We start from the raw sequence: 15109 nt of genomic DNA on the forward strand, positions 1-15109 counted from the left end.
TTAATAGACAAATGTATTTTTCGGTAAATGGCATATATCTAATCAAATAGCAATAAAGCCATGTTTTATATGATCACAGAAGACATGTGTTCATGTCTAAGTATGTATATATAAATGTGTATATATGTATGCATATATGTATTTGAGAACTGCATAGAATTAGGTTCTCATTAGGTGGTTGTAGTAATCCATAGTCAGAAAGATATCAGTACTACAAACAACAAAGGTAACTAGTTTCATTGATTTCTTACAAGAAGACCAAATGTTACATCTTTCTTTTCCTCATAGGAAAGCAAGGAGATATTTATATTCATAGATATACACATACAAATACACACTTGAAAACAATCGCACACGCAAACATGAACACACGAACACACTCATGCACTTGCACGTACACAGACACAGAAACACACACACAGAGAAACACACAGAAATATGTCTTATACATTCAGAAGAAGATTGCTAACAGACAAATATTTCCTTGCAAAATTTTGATAAAGTTGCCCTAATTGTAAATAATGAGTGTAGTGTTAAATTGCTTTTACATAAAACTTCATCTGCAATCAAACATTAATATATACACGTGTGTATTTATATATATATATATATATATATATATATATGTAAGTATGTATGTATATAAGGATATGATCGCTATTTTTTTTAAATACCGATCATATCAGCTGGCCAGCATGGGAATAAAAACCTTATAGTAATAATTATTTTTTTAATTATAACCATGGTATCTAAAAGATACGACGATTCTAAAGATAGAATTCAAAACTTGACTTTGAAACCACATCAGGTATTCATACAGCACAGACAAACAGACAAATACACTAACATAAAATTAAACCGGTCGTATGCATACGTACATATGTATGTGTGTATATGCATGTGTATATGTAAGTATTCGTATGTTGTATTTATATATTTGTAATTATGTACTATGTGTGTATATCCCACTGATGAGACAGAGTATATTTATGCAATGCCAGAAATCTAGATCAGGGAATATCCAATAATTTTTTGCTAGTTTATATGTCTATTTGTCTTTTCTTCTGGTGCTATATGAATACTTCATGTGGTTTTAGAGTTACGTTTCGACTGCTGTCTCTAGCATGGTGGTATCTTTTAAATACCCTTAATTATAATTTTAAAAATTTATATATATATATATACACGTATATGTATGATTGTATGTATGCATGAATGTATGTATCTATCTATCTATCTACTTATGTATCCATGTATGTATGTATGTATGTATGTATGTATCAATCTATCTATATATCTATCTATCTATCTATCTCCTTCTCTCTCTCTCTATATATATATATATATCACGTGATCACGTGACCGACTAGGCTATCAGATGCTGTTACACATCGCTGGTCACAATGCGCTTCGCATTGTTTTAGCCTTCGAATTACGCCACCCCGCTGGCTAAGCGAGCAGGCCCTCTCTCTCGCTCTCCTCTCTCTCTCTCTCTCTCTCTCTCTATATCTATATATATATATAATATATATATATATATATAACGGTGTTTCTCGTCGTGAAAGCGTGATTGAGCGCTTAGTAAATTAAGGCGGTAATAATGTTCCATGGACACGTACGCGTCTCTTGAGGCCTGCTGGTTCTTTGGAAGCATTTTGGCAAATTGGACAAATTTACTCCAGTGGTTGTGGATCATTACTACGTCTTTTCTAAAACGGACGTTAAAGCCTACTTTGCTCCGAGCATCAACATCACAATGGCAGGTAAGGTTTACATTGACAGGGGCGGCGTTTTTCCAACGTGCTTTCTTGGTCTGGTCTTAGCATAATCTACCTAGATTCTTCCCTTTTCCTTAACCAATCAATGTGCCGATTGCTCAAGCCTACGGAAAGAGCAGTAACTCAAATTTATTAAAATAAAGAAATATCCAGTGACGATTATTTACGCCCATGACTTATACATACACAAACACATACTCACACATACAAACACACATAAATACGCACACACACGTATATGTATATACATACATATTTGTGTGTATATATATATAAATTTATATATATATATATGTGTGTGTGTGTGTGAGAGTGCGTGTATGTGTGTATATATGTATTATGTGTTTGTGTAAATATATATAAGTATGTGTATATATATGAATATTCATATATATATATATATATATATATAGGTAAACAGTAAAAATAATTACAGACATGGACAAGAACATGAAACACCACAGAGACGACACAAGAACCACAGGACGGGACATTCGAAGCCCTCAGTCATCAGTCAAGAACCAGATCATCTTAGCAATTTCGGCTGATTAATCTTGAGATTGCTCCGATATGGCCAGCCCGCCAAGGGAAATCTAAGCCAAGCGCATTAGATCCCCTGGAAGAAAGCTTCGAATGTATACAACACGAGGACGGAAAACGAACGAAGTACACGAACAAAAATACAGAATACGTGACACCAATAAGAATACAAAAACGTAAAAACAATAACGGTAAAAATAAAAATAAACAACAAAACAAAACCAGGACGTAGGACAAGGGTCTTTCGACAGGACGAGTTGAGTATGGGGCTGGCTTGTGAAGTTGTGCCTAATGCCGCGGGGAGACGAACAAATACGTGTTGCTTCTGCGACTGCTGAAACGAAAAGAGCGCTCACAGCGGCTAGCGGTCACGTGAGAACAAAAGACAGGAGAAAGGGACAGATGAAAAGAGAGAGAAGGTGGACGAGGGAGGAGAAGAAAGAGACAGATCGAGGGGGCTGGAGGTGAGAGAGATAGAGAACGTAGAAGGGGGGGGGGGGAAATATAATATTATTAGAGACAAAACCACTATTTTGCAAAACAAACAAGGAAAGACTTAATCAATACAAGAAACAATTGTAGTGGCGGTTTTTTTTTACTTTTTATTAAAATTTTATGTATTGATTAAGTCTTTCCTTGTTTGTTTTGCAAAATAGTGGTTTTGTCTCTAATAATATTATATAATATTTTACTATAAAATTGGATTTAATCCTAAATCTGATTTTTTCCCTGTAAATTTGGATTTATATTCCCTAATATTTATTATATATATATATATTATATATATATATATATATATATATATTATATAATATATATATATATATATATATATATATTATTGGTGAATTGAAGAAATGGAGCTGAACGCAGATGCGTTCAGCTCCATTTCTTCAATTCACCAATAATGTTTTAATTTCAATTATCCGCACCAACGCACGGTTGCAACGCCAGATGGTTGTACCTCCAACCGTGCTGTTCACTGCTGTGATTTTTGCTACTAAGGTATCGGTTAAACTTTTGATTAATCTACTACAAGATTATTCATCTTTCTATTTCACATAATATATATATATATATATATATATATATATATATTCAAATTGGGGGATTAGTCAATATGCAGGTATTCTATTTCAGATAATACAAAAATAACCTAATGAGTATATCTGACGGTAAACTGAAGGTACCAGTTTGCACATCATGAAATATAAACGTTATCTTTTGGTGGTATCATCAGTTCAGTCGTTAATAATCAACGTTTAATGCATCAGCGAGATACCTGCAACATCAGAGTCCTGAAGATATTCTGGTATTCAGCATATCTTCGCCGCCGGATTTCAGAGGCAATCGGTGACCGGACAGCTTCTACTGATGATTTCCAGTAAAATCAAATACGGGGGTTCCGAGGCACATCATAAGCTGTTCTTTCCAGCTAAGGTCTATGCCTGTTCTTTTCTGTACCAAACACCTACATGAGCTGCTCCCTTACGGCGAGTAACACAGTATTCCATGTTCTAACAAGATATCCTAGTTAACTTATATATAAATATTAATTTGTGATAGTTATACTGATTGGAAATATATATATATAAATGTATATATATATATATATATATATATATATATAATATATATATATATATATATATATATATAATATGATATAATATAATATAATATATAATATGCCTGTGTGTGAATATATATATATATATATATATATGTATACATGTATATATACATATACATTTATATGTCTGTATGTGTGTATATGCATATATATATATTAGAAAAATAAGATATTCAGAGATCTGGATGGTTGTACATATACAAATAGTTATTAACATGTCATGTTTTTTACAAATCACGAGAAAATATGTGATTTGTAAAAACATATTTGTATATGTACAACCATCCAGAACTTTGAATACCTTCTTTATTCTAATATATAGTATCTGTACATCACCTCCAAACGTTCTAATGTATATATATATATATATATATATATATATATATATATATATATATATATATATGTATGTATGTATTCATCTATTTACATAATATCGAGGTCTCTTTCATTCTTTGTTTGTCTTATTTAATCTTCATATATATATACAACCGCCACCGACACGGCTCTGGGAACATCCGCCGCCATATCTACGACTGCCGGCAATGTCCCGTTTCTTCTCCTCTTCCTCTTTTTCCTTCTTGACTGGGGAAGTTTGCGTCTCCTCCATGACCTGGAGATTTGTCTCCCCTCCCTCATCCCAAGGATCCTTCGGTGAGCACCCATTACTGCTCACCTTCTTCTTTTGCGCTTCTTATTTAAGGAGTCCTCCGTCTCCTCGGCCGCCTTCATTCCCTCCTCTACAGAGGCCTCCGTCAACTGCTCCAGGACTTTGCTTTGCCATTGAGGACAGTTCTTGTTTATATGGCCAGGCCCCAGACACCGATGACACTTGGAGGGAGGCGTCCTTCAAGCATACTTAGACCCAGCCATTCCCCAAAATCTGGACCCACTAGACTTTTGGTTGACTGGGTCCATAGGGGGAAAACAGCTTATGATCCCTGCCAGTCAGCCGCAGGCAGAATATTTACGTTGCGAAGTTTGGTGCTACTGCCACCCAGACTCCGGCGGATATTATCTCCTATCCACTCGGGCTCAACTCCGGGGGGAAAGCTGCTAACCCAAGCCCTCGTCAACTTCTTGACCTCCCGAGAGATAAACTTAATCGCTGGCTTAAATTCTGCCAGCTCTCTTTGGATTATGTATATATTTTTTTCAAAAAACGGCAATAGCGTCGGGGGTCCTAGAGTAGATCCTCCAAATAACCGTCTTACATTCAAGTTCTTTTAACCATCTTTTGGGTGGTATAATTTCCCACTCCACCAACTTTCCTTTGTTATTTGCCATGTGTTTTTACGTTCAAACAATACAGTTCTTGAATAACAATTATAATTTAGGAAAAAGAAGGAACAGAAAAAAGTCCAAACAAAAAGGAAGTAGAAAAAATTAACATTTCAATAAAGAGTTTTGTTTTTAATAAAACATAGATGAAGAGAGAGCAACAGTTCAAAACACAGTAAAGGCCACTCGGTACTGCCGGGCAAAATAATACCGCAATTGTTAAACAGTTAATTGCTGAAAAATCATTCCATTTTTTTTCTCATAGGTACTCCTTGACAGGAACAATAATGTTGAAATCTTTTTCTAAAAATTCCCACGGAGATATTCTTAGACAAACACTCTCACCAAAACAATAAACTTCACAATAAACTGAAAGAAATTTTCCCTCAGCCTCAGGCAGACGAGAATCCAGTGAAGATTCTTTGTTTGTAAAAAAATAATTGCGACAAACAACAGGCACACACTAGACCCAAATAAATCTTATCTTACAGCTGAGTTTCAAAAATCTTCAATTTAAGACGGCTTCAAAAACACGTCTTACAGTTTCAGTGTCAAACACAACTCTGATTCGCACATGCGCAATAAGGTAGGCAAGCTACTTACCACACAGCCACTTCTGCACCTATATACATAGTTTTTCTACGTTTTCTCCTAGTGAATCTCATTGCTTTTGGACATACACTTTTCTCATATACATCAGTAATGACATTCTCATTGGTAATGTTCTCGCTGTGTATTGACCAAATGTAATTCTGTTCCCCAAGTATATTGCACTTCATATTCGAGGCTCCAATGAATAACAACTCGAGATTTTTCGAATACTGGTTTATTTATGAACTGATAAATGATCCAAAGAGAATAACATTTCATCAAAACTACTTATATTCAAATATTTTCAATACACACACACACACACACACACATACACACACACACATATATATATATATATACATATATATATATATATTATATATATATATAGATATATATATATATATATATATATATATATACATACATATTCAGGCACTCAACTACATCTTATAGACGAAAGCTGCCAGCTACTGAAGTTCATAACACAGCCATTGTTTTTCATGTCACATATTTTCTGCTTTTTCTCTGTGTGTGTATATATATATATATATATATATATATATATATATTATATAAAATATATATATATAAAGTTAATCCAAACAAGAAAACAAAAACAAAAAAAACAACAACGCAAGGACGTGGAACAAATAAAGTATTATTGGACGCTCAGGAAAGAAGGGAAGAAGGAGGGTTTGACGTTTCGAGCTCTTCGTCGGAAACATAGGAGAAGGAAAGATCCCGAGAAGGGAAGACAGGGGATAAAAATCGCTAGAGGTACAGACGAGGTCACACACCACACATATATATATATATATATATATATATATATATATATATATATATATATATATATATTCACTATCACTACAGGTTACCGAAGGGTGCAATGGGCACAAACATTGCTAGAAGTAGGAGTCAATGACTCCTTAGCCAAGAAATGCTATATTTTCTATTTAGAGTGACAAAGGAAACAACATCTCTCCACCGCTGAACGAGCTGTAATAGATTGACATGTTAATTTCGTATAATTTCTTTTACGAAGTTAACATGTTAATCGAATGCCGTTCGCTCACTGTGGGGGACACGTTGTGACCCCTGTCAGTGCAAACAGAATATGTGATATTTTGTGACTAAGGAGTTTTTGAGTGCTATTTCTAGCAAAACTGGTGCTCATTATATCCATTGGTCACTTTTAGCGACAGTGAATTAGATAGATGGACAATAAGATAGATAGAAATGTTATATGCATGACATATACATAATTCATAATAAGCTAAAAAGTTCACAGATATCATTAATAGAATTGCTTCGTTGCTAGTCAACTGACAATTCACACTTAATCCTTATATATATATATATATTTTATATATATATATATATATATATATATTATATATATATATATATATATATTATATATATATATACATACATATACATAAATATATATAAATATACACACACACATATGTATGTATATATATATATACGAACACACACACACATATATATATATATAATATTTGAATATAAGTAGTTTTGATGAAATAGTATTTTCTTTGAATCATTTATCAGTTCATAAATAAACTAGTATCCGAAAAATCTTGAGTTGTTATTACTACATAACACTCACACGCAAGCTCATATGGGTGTGCGCGCGCGCGTGTGTGTGTGTGTATCTGTGCATGTATATGTGTGTACATGTGTGTGTGTGTGTGTTTGGGTGCGTATATACATGGGCGTGTTTGTATAAGCGCTCGCGTGTTTACTGAAATACAAAAAGAACGAAGAACAATAAAATATTCATATGTTGTAGAAATAGTGTTCATATTGATAAAGAACAAAATATGTCACCGATAAAAAAAAAACAACGAAAACTAAAGCAAATAAAATTAAACAGACTCATCAAAAATTATATTATTGAAATATGTTCTGCATGTTCTACTCTTTGTAAGATTGCTTCGTTCATAGGAAATAATAAACTCAAGTCACGATTTGCGAAGTACTTCGCTGCCTTTCTATATAATACGAACGAAATAGCTCTAATTTCAGCAGTGCTTATTACACGCGTTACATTTTTTGTGCACACAGTAATATGGATGTATATGTGTATATATGTGTATATATACGTATATATATATATATATATATATATATATATATATATATATATATATATATATATATATATATATATATATATATACATATATATATATATGTATATATATAATATATATATATATTAATATATATATATATATATATACAGATATATATAGCTAAAATTTAGATTCAGATGAATATTGTACTTATGTTGAGGCACCAGAATTTAGTACCATATCTTCCATACAATTTCAAAATAAGGTGATTAAGATCAAAACGAGCAACAAGATATCCATATATATAAACGAGATATCCAGAGGTAATGCACTACGATCGTTTCACGCAACTCCATTTAGTTCAACAATGCAACCATTACATCAATTTAAGTGCAGAGCTACCCTCAGCTGCACAGATACAAAGAATTAAATTCATTTAAAACAGATGGACATTGGTATAATTTTACTTAAAATCTCCCAAAAGTTAATGAGATAGACAAAGCACATGCTGCCTTCACTTCAGCTTAGAAGCTACTAAGGTATCAGGAAGAAAGACTTGTTACATATATATACACACACACACACAACACACACACACACACACACACACATATATATATATATATATACACACACATATGTGTGTGCATGTTTTTGAGTCTTTGTTTGTCGCTCCGCCATCGCTTGACAACGTTGGCCTGTTTAAGTCCTCGTTTCTTAGCAAGATGAAATAAGTACTAGGCTTACAAAGAATAAGTCCTGGTGTTGATTGGCTCGACTAAAGTCGGTGATCCAGTATGGTCGCACTTAAATGACTGAAACGAAGAAAAGAATAAAAAGAATATATATGTACATACACACATATGTGTGTGTATCTGTTGTCCGTGTGTATGAAATTTCCATAAACTTTTATAGTTTGTGTTCTCCAGTGGTAATGTGAAAATTATAACTCCCCTGTCATTGCATTGACTTGTGCTATATTGGTGGTTATAAAGAATTTTGACACTTATTGCTAGCAATGTAGTTGTTCTAATGCACCCTCAGTCTCCATTAAGTGACAGTTGAATTCTTCCTCTTTGGCTTTATACTGCGTCTAACCAAGTTTGTTCTTCATATTGTTGCGTCTTCCTTCTTGATCCATGCCTGGCTCACAAGGGCCAGTTTCATTGGCGTATAGGTTTTTTATCTGGACGGTATACTGGTTCGCCGCATGTGAGATGCTAGATGCAGGAAGAAAGAGTGACAGAAAGTTGTGGCGAAAGAGTCAGCAGAAGTTCTCCATTACCTTCTGCCGGAACCACATGCAGCTTAGGTTTTTCGCTCATAAACACACACAGCGCCCAATCTGAAATTCGAACACATGATTTCTCAACTGCGAGACCGCTGCTCTAACCACTACGACATATGTCTCAACCTAACCATGTTTGCCATTTTATAATTTTCACATTACCATTTTAATGAATCAACCATTGATTCTTATGATAAAATCTATATACTGACAATTAGCATTTGACTTTATTTAAATGCGATAGAATCGTACTATTGGTGAGCTATAATTTCAAGCAAAATTGTTTTGCTAATTTAGTACCGTCTCTTGCTATCGAGCGCTTGACTCCCCAGTCCATATATGGAGTTGTGCTATGTTCGTGGCCACAAGAGATTTTGACTCCTCCCATTTCTAGTAATGTAGGTGCTACAATGCACACTCAGTCACTTGCATTGGCAATAGAATACCTCTTTTTTTAGTTTTATATTGCTTCTAGCCAACTTTATTATTATTATATTATTATTATTATTATTATTATTATTATTATTAGTATCACCATCATCATAATTATTATTATTACTATTATTGTAGTATGATTTTCAACAAGTAATATTCATCAGATCAAGAGAATAAAATATATTGTTTTAACAAAATCCACAAAAAGTTTATACGAATAATCATCAGGTAACACAGACTTGTCGTGGCTGCACATGCAGAGAAAAATTCAAATATCCTCTAGAGCAGTGCTTTTCAAACTATCTTCATACATGAAGGAGTGGAGGGGTCAATCACTCAGATTAGCTGGTGATGACACACAAATCGGTGAGAAAATTTGTGAAATGGTACCAAAAATTTCTTGTACATAGTTGACATATGTATCATGAACTCACATTTTATTTGGCAAATGCTTGGCGGTGTGGTGAATGGATTGACATTCGGGAAATTATTGTTCCGTGAAATGATAGAAGCATGATACATGTCTGAATGTACAGATTTTGCTTGAAATTATAGCTCACCAATAGCACGATTCCATCGCGTTTAAATAAAGTCAAATCCTAATTGTCAGTATATAGATTTTATCATAAGAATCAATGGTTGATTCATTAAAATGGTTATGCGAAAATTATAAAATCCCCACGTCAGACTCTCTCCTCGCCGCACGGTGAAGAGACGTGGACATTTTCCGCGACTGTTTTCCTACCACCGCAAAGAAGACAGAGATACACAGTATGTAAAGCAAGACAGAAACGTAATGAAACTAGACACTATTGTTCACAATGTGGTATGGCACCGTATGTAATACACCTTTTGGAACTCTACCACACTAAAGTCAATTTTTTAATTCACGTGATTGTAAATCCATGAAGTTGATCTGAATTGTGCTGTCAAGTGATCTTATTCAGAAGTGATAACCGAATGAGTGTCCTGCACAGGGATAGAATTTAGGTAAAAAACAGTACTTGTACTAAAACGGTTGACGTAAATATTCGCCGAACGTTATCTCGCAATGAGAGCTGACCTCAATCGACGCGACTACCGTTGCCGCGCGCAGGCAACCGAATGAATCACCGCCGTAAACTGGTTAAGGTGGTTCACGGGGTTCATGTAAATATTCGCCGAACCATTGTCGTGCGCTAATTGCTGATCTCAGTCGAGATTATTACCGTCAATGCAACCTAGTGGCTTGATTTAAAGAACCGTCGTCATGTGGTTAAAGAAGAGAAACTCAGTTACGACTTCAAATGCAATATCCTTTTTTATAATAAAACCTATAAAAATGGGTCCAAATCATATTCCATATGCTCGCAGGAAAAACTGTAATTTCAAAATCAATTGAGGATCAACAGTGGTTTGATTATGTTGGTATAGAATTTCTTAAAAAACAAGAAATAACAATAGTTTTATTAATTTGTTGAATGATTAGGAGCATGGACGGTGTTAGTTTCAGGTGTTCTGGTAAGCAAACATATAACAACATGAAGTGAGCTACTTCGTTAATTGCCTCATTGCCTAGACATTAAGTATCCCTGCTCCGTGAAAGTGTATATATAATACAGTGTACATTTAAACACATTAAGAGGTGTCCATCATAGGACTACCTTACGCTAGAAGGAACAGCTAAAGTTCAAACCACTAATTAGGGATAAATTCTCGAAGGGAATGAAATATTAAAAACATTTACCATATATTTCCTGGACCGGTTTCTGATTTTTTTTAGCAAATAAAATAATTAGCTTGGCGAAGTCTTCGTCAACAGGCACGCCAAGATTAAATATATAAACACGAAGCCAATCCAGCATGTACCTCTTGCTTACATATTTTAATTCTTTTCAAATCCACCGCGCAAGCGCAGTTTTTTCTACATGATTGTGTGTGTGTGTGTGTGTTGTGTATACATATATATTTATATATGGGGTGTGGTATTTCAGTGTATGTGTGTGTGTGTCTGTATGTATATCTTAATTATGCATGTTCGAGTGTGGAGATATATGTACGCATAGATGTTTATGTATGTACTGTGTATATATTCACCAACACTTTGACATGAGTGTGTAAAAGACACACAAATTTTCCGTTCTTCATTTATTTATCAAATTACTTATTGAACAATATATCGAGCAAAGTGTTTCATATCCATGTGACATTGTATTAAATATTCATGAGACGTTGAACTTATAATCTATTCTAGAATTATGCAGAGAAATCCTGTTATCACTGGTTATATAAATCCAGAACTTTAACTAGTTTGGTAAGGGCTAAACGAAACTCGCGGCACTTGGGTAACTCTCTTGTTTCTGCTAAACATTAAAATATATATTTTGCGTTTTATTATTATTTTTTTTGTTTGCTTAACTTATATAAATGCCATTATCATTAGTTACAGGATTGTAACAATACCATTCGCACTGAAAGCACATAGAAGTTTGTTTACAAAAACAACTACGAGCTAATATAGTTCTTAAATTTAACAGAAACAGAGAGGCTAATTCGCTGGTGTAACACTTAGTCGCGTTAACAAAGGAATACAGGTTAGTGCCCCATGCAGATGGGAAAGCCTACTTTTTTTCTACTTAAAAATATTGAAACACACATGGAAGCACTCCGTCGGTTACGACGACGAGTGTTCCGGTTGATCCGATCAACGGAACAGCCTACTCGTGAAATTAACGTGTAAGTGGCTGAGCACTCCACAGACACGTGTACCCTTAACGTAGTTCTCGAGGATATTCAGCGTGACACAGAGAGTGACAAGGCCGGCCCTTTGAAATACAGGTACAACAGAAACAGGAAATAAGAGTGAGAGAAAGTTGTGGTGAAAGAGTACAGCAGGGATCACCACCATCCCTGCCGGAGCCTCGTGGAGCTTTAGGTGTTTTCGCTCAATAAACACTCACAACGCCCGGTCTGGGAATCGAAACCGCGATCCTACGACCGCGAGTCCGCTGCCCTAACCACTGGGCCATTGCGCCTCCATACACTGACAAACAAACAAACAAACACACTTATGTAATGTAATGCATGTATGTATGTCAATGCGTTATTGAAGTACACGACGAGATACAGTATAATAGTGTTGTGTTCGCGTGTATGATGTAGTAGAGTTTATCATTATCTTATAATATAATAATCCCGTATTGCATTGTGAAATGTGGTTGACTATAACAATATTCTGTTCAGGTGTGTGCTGTAGTAAGTATAATAACCATTTAAATAATTTTTACAGGATATCGTTTCTTATTTTGCTTTTATGGCTTTAGCCGCAAGTCATCTCTGAAGAAGGTCGATTACTGCCTTAGCAGTTCCATGGACTACCATTTTAAGTAGATAAGATATGATACGAACGGGGTGTGTTTCACATTCTTAATGGGCCGAACAATCAAGTAGGCGATCCATTTTCTGTTCAAATAACTCTTTCATTATTTAAATCTACCGTGCATTTTGTTGTTCAGAAATAATTAAGGTGCATGTTTTATCCATTGGAATGTGTAACTGGTAATTAAGAAGTTTCCTATGGTGCTACATGGTGCCCAATTGTTTCGAAAATATTTTCCAAAGCGCCATTTGTACAGAATTCCATTTACGGGCAAAATCTGGTCAACAGTTAATGTGTGGAACACTGTTAGAGAAACGTTTTATGCTTGTGAGTGGAACAATTAGTCCGTAGCTAGTTTTAATGCCGAAATTCTGGTCTATAAGTATTTTAAGTAGAAATAAGTTTTATTTCGATCCTTTAACTAATTTTCTGGTCTGTGGATGGCATTGTTCCCCACCCTGCTAGTGTTGTAGCCATTTCTTTCTCCAAGCAAGAGAAAATTACTTTACCATTTCATATCAGATCTCCATTTACTTTGTTTTAAATTTTATATTTTATGCAACGTGTAGGTGTGTTGTTGCTGACTGTAATGGCCTCCCCGATCAGATAAAGTTATTGTGTAGTGGTTATTGCTGACATTATCCATGTATATGCCTCTAGAAAGCACTTTATAAAGGAGAGATATGCAATGATTTGCCATTATGAAATAAAGATTTGCTTGGAAAATTTGTCTTTAAGAGGAGAGTGATTTTTTATTACGAGGAGAGACATTTTGTATTACGAGTCAGTAATAAATTGTTTGGGGTTCGCTTTACACATAATTTGCTTTTGTAAAAGCAATGATGATCGATTATAACAGCGCTACTAGTAGAAAAATTAGGCATATATTAGGTTAGTGCAGACTGTCCATGACTGATATTTCACTAATCAGTTAGGTGCCACTATAGTTTGAGATGCATAATCATAGCAACTATTTTTCCAACTATATATAAAGGCTACTCTCCTCTATTTTATGCTTATGTCTTGTAAATGCCGAACATCATTGCATAGCTTATTCTTATTTGGAACCTTCGGAAAAGGGTTGATTTTTCAGACTCAAATAACACCATGATGTTAATAAGTGGAAAAATAGCATCGCAATAATAGCAAAGGAAACGATATGCATTATTGTACGCTTTATAGTTTAACTGATCAATTTATGTTGCTATAATCTGTCCTCTAAGTTAGCCATTCTCAAGAAGTTTTGGATATTATATTTAATTAATATATCTTTAATGTTATCTAGAGATGATCTCAAAATTTCGTGACATTCACTGCAAGTATAAACTAAAAAATATTCCAGTTAGAAAACAAAATGATTGTATTCAGCCCTCTGTAATTCCAACACCTCTCTGATATTTATCTCCTGAGCAGTAGGTAAATGTCTAAACCTTTATACTGCTGATAATCCAAATAATAATGAAAATATCTATACATGGCAATTTGAAAATCATATTAAAGACAAAATTCACTATCACGTGTTAACGTTCAGGCACTCAGGATTTAGTTTCATTAACTATATATATAAGAATGATGATATTACCAATATCTTGCAATGCAACAGTTATAAAATACGTATCTACCTATTCGAACGTCTCCAGAGAGGATGACACCTGTCACTCGTCGAGAAAATAGCATTTTGCAATTTGGATCAAATTACCGAAATAAGTAAAAAATCTCCATAACATTTCCATCGGATTTCCTAGAGAATATTCCAATTAAAACTTGTAAGAACCACATTTAATGGACTTACTGAAACGCCGAAATGGTATTATATTAAAAGGCAAATATCCAGGTATTCCTCAACTTTAGCAACAGTAGAAAACTGTGTGTCTAACACATATCACATGAAGTCATAGAAATATCATGCATAAGAATACAAAAATTGTCACTTGACGATCTTTCTTTTGACCTTTCAGCATGCAATCATATTTCGATGAGTTTGTGAATATTCTTAATAATATGGTGGCACTGTGTGACTCCACTAATCAGAAGACAAAAATCTCGAGAGGCTCACAGAAGTCATTCTACACCATTCAGCTAGCTATAAGTTAT

Source organism: Octopus sinensis, linkage group LG2, assembly GCF_006345805.1.
Source record: "Octopus sinensis linkage group LG2, ASM634580v1, whole genome shotgun sequence".
Lineage (NCBI taxonomy): Eukaryota > Metazoa > Mollusca > Cephalopoda > Octopoda > Octopodidae > Octopus > Octopus sinensis.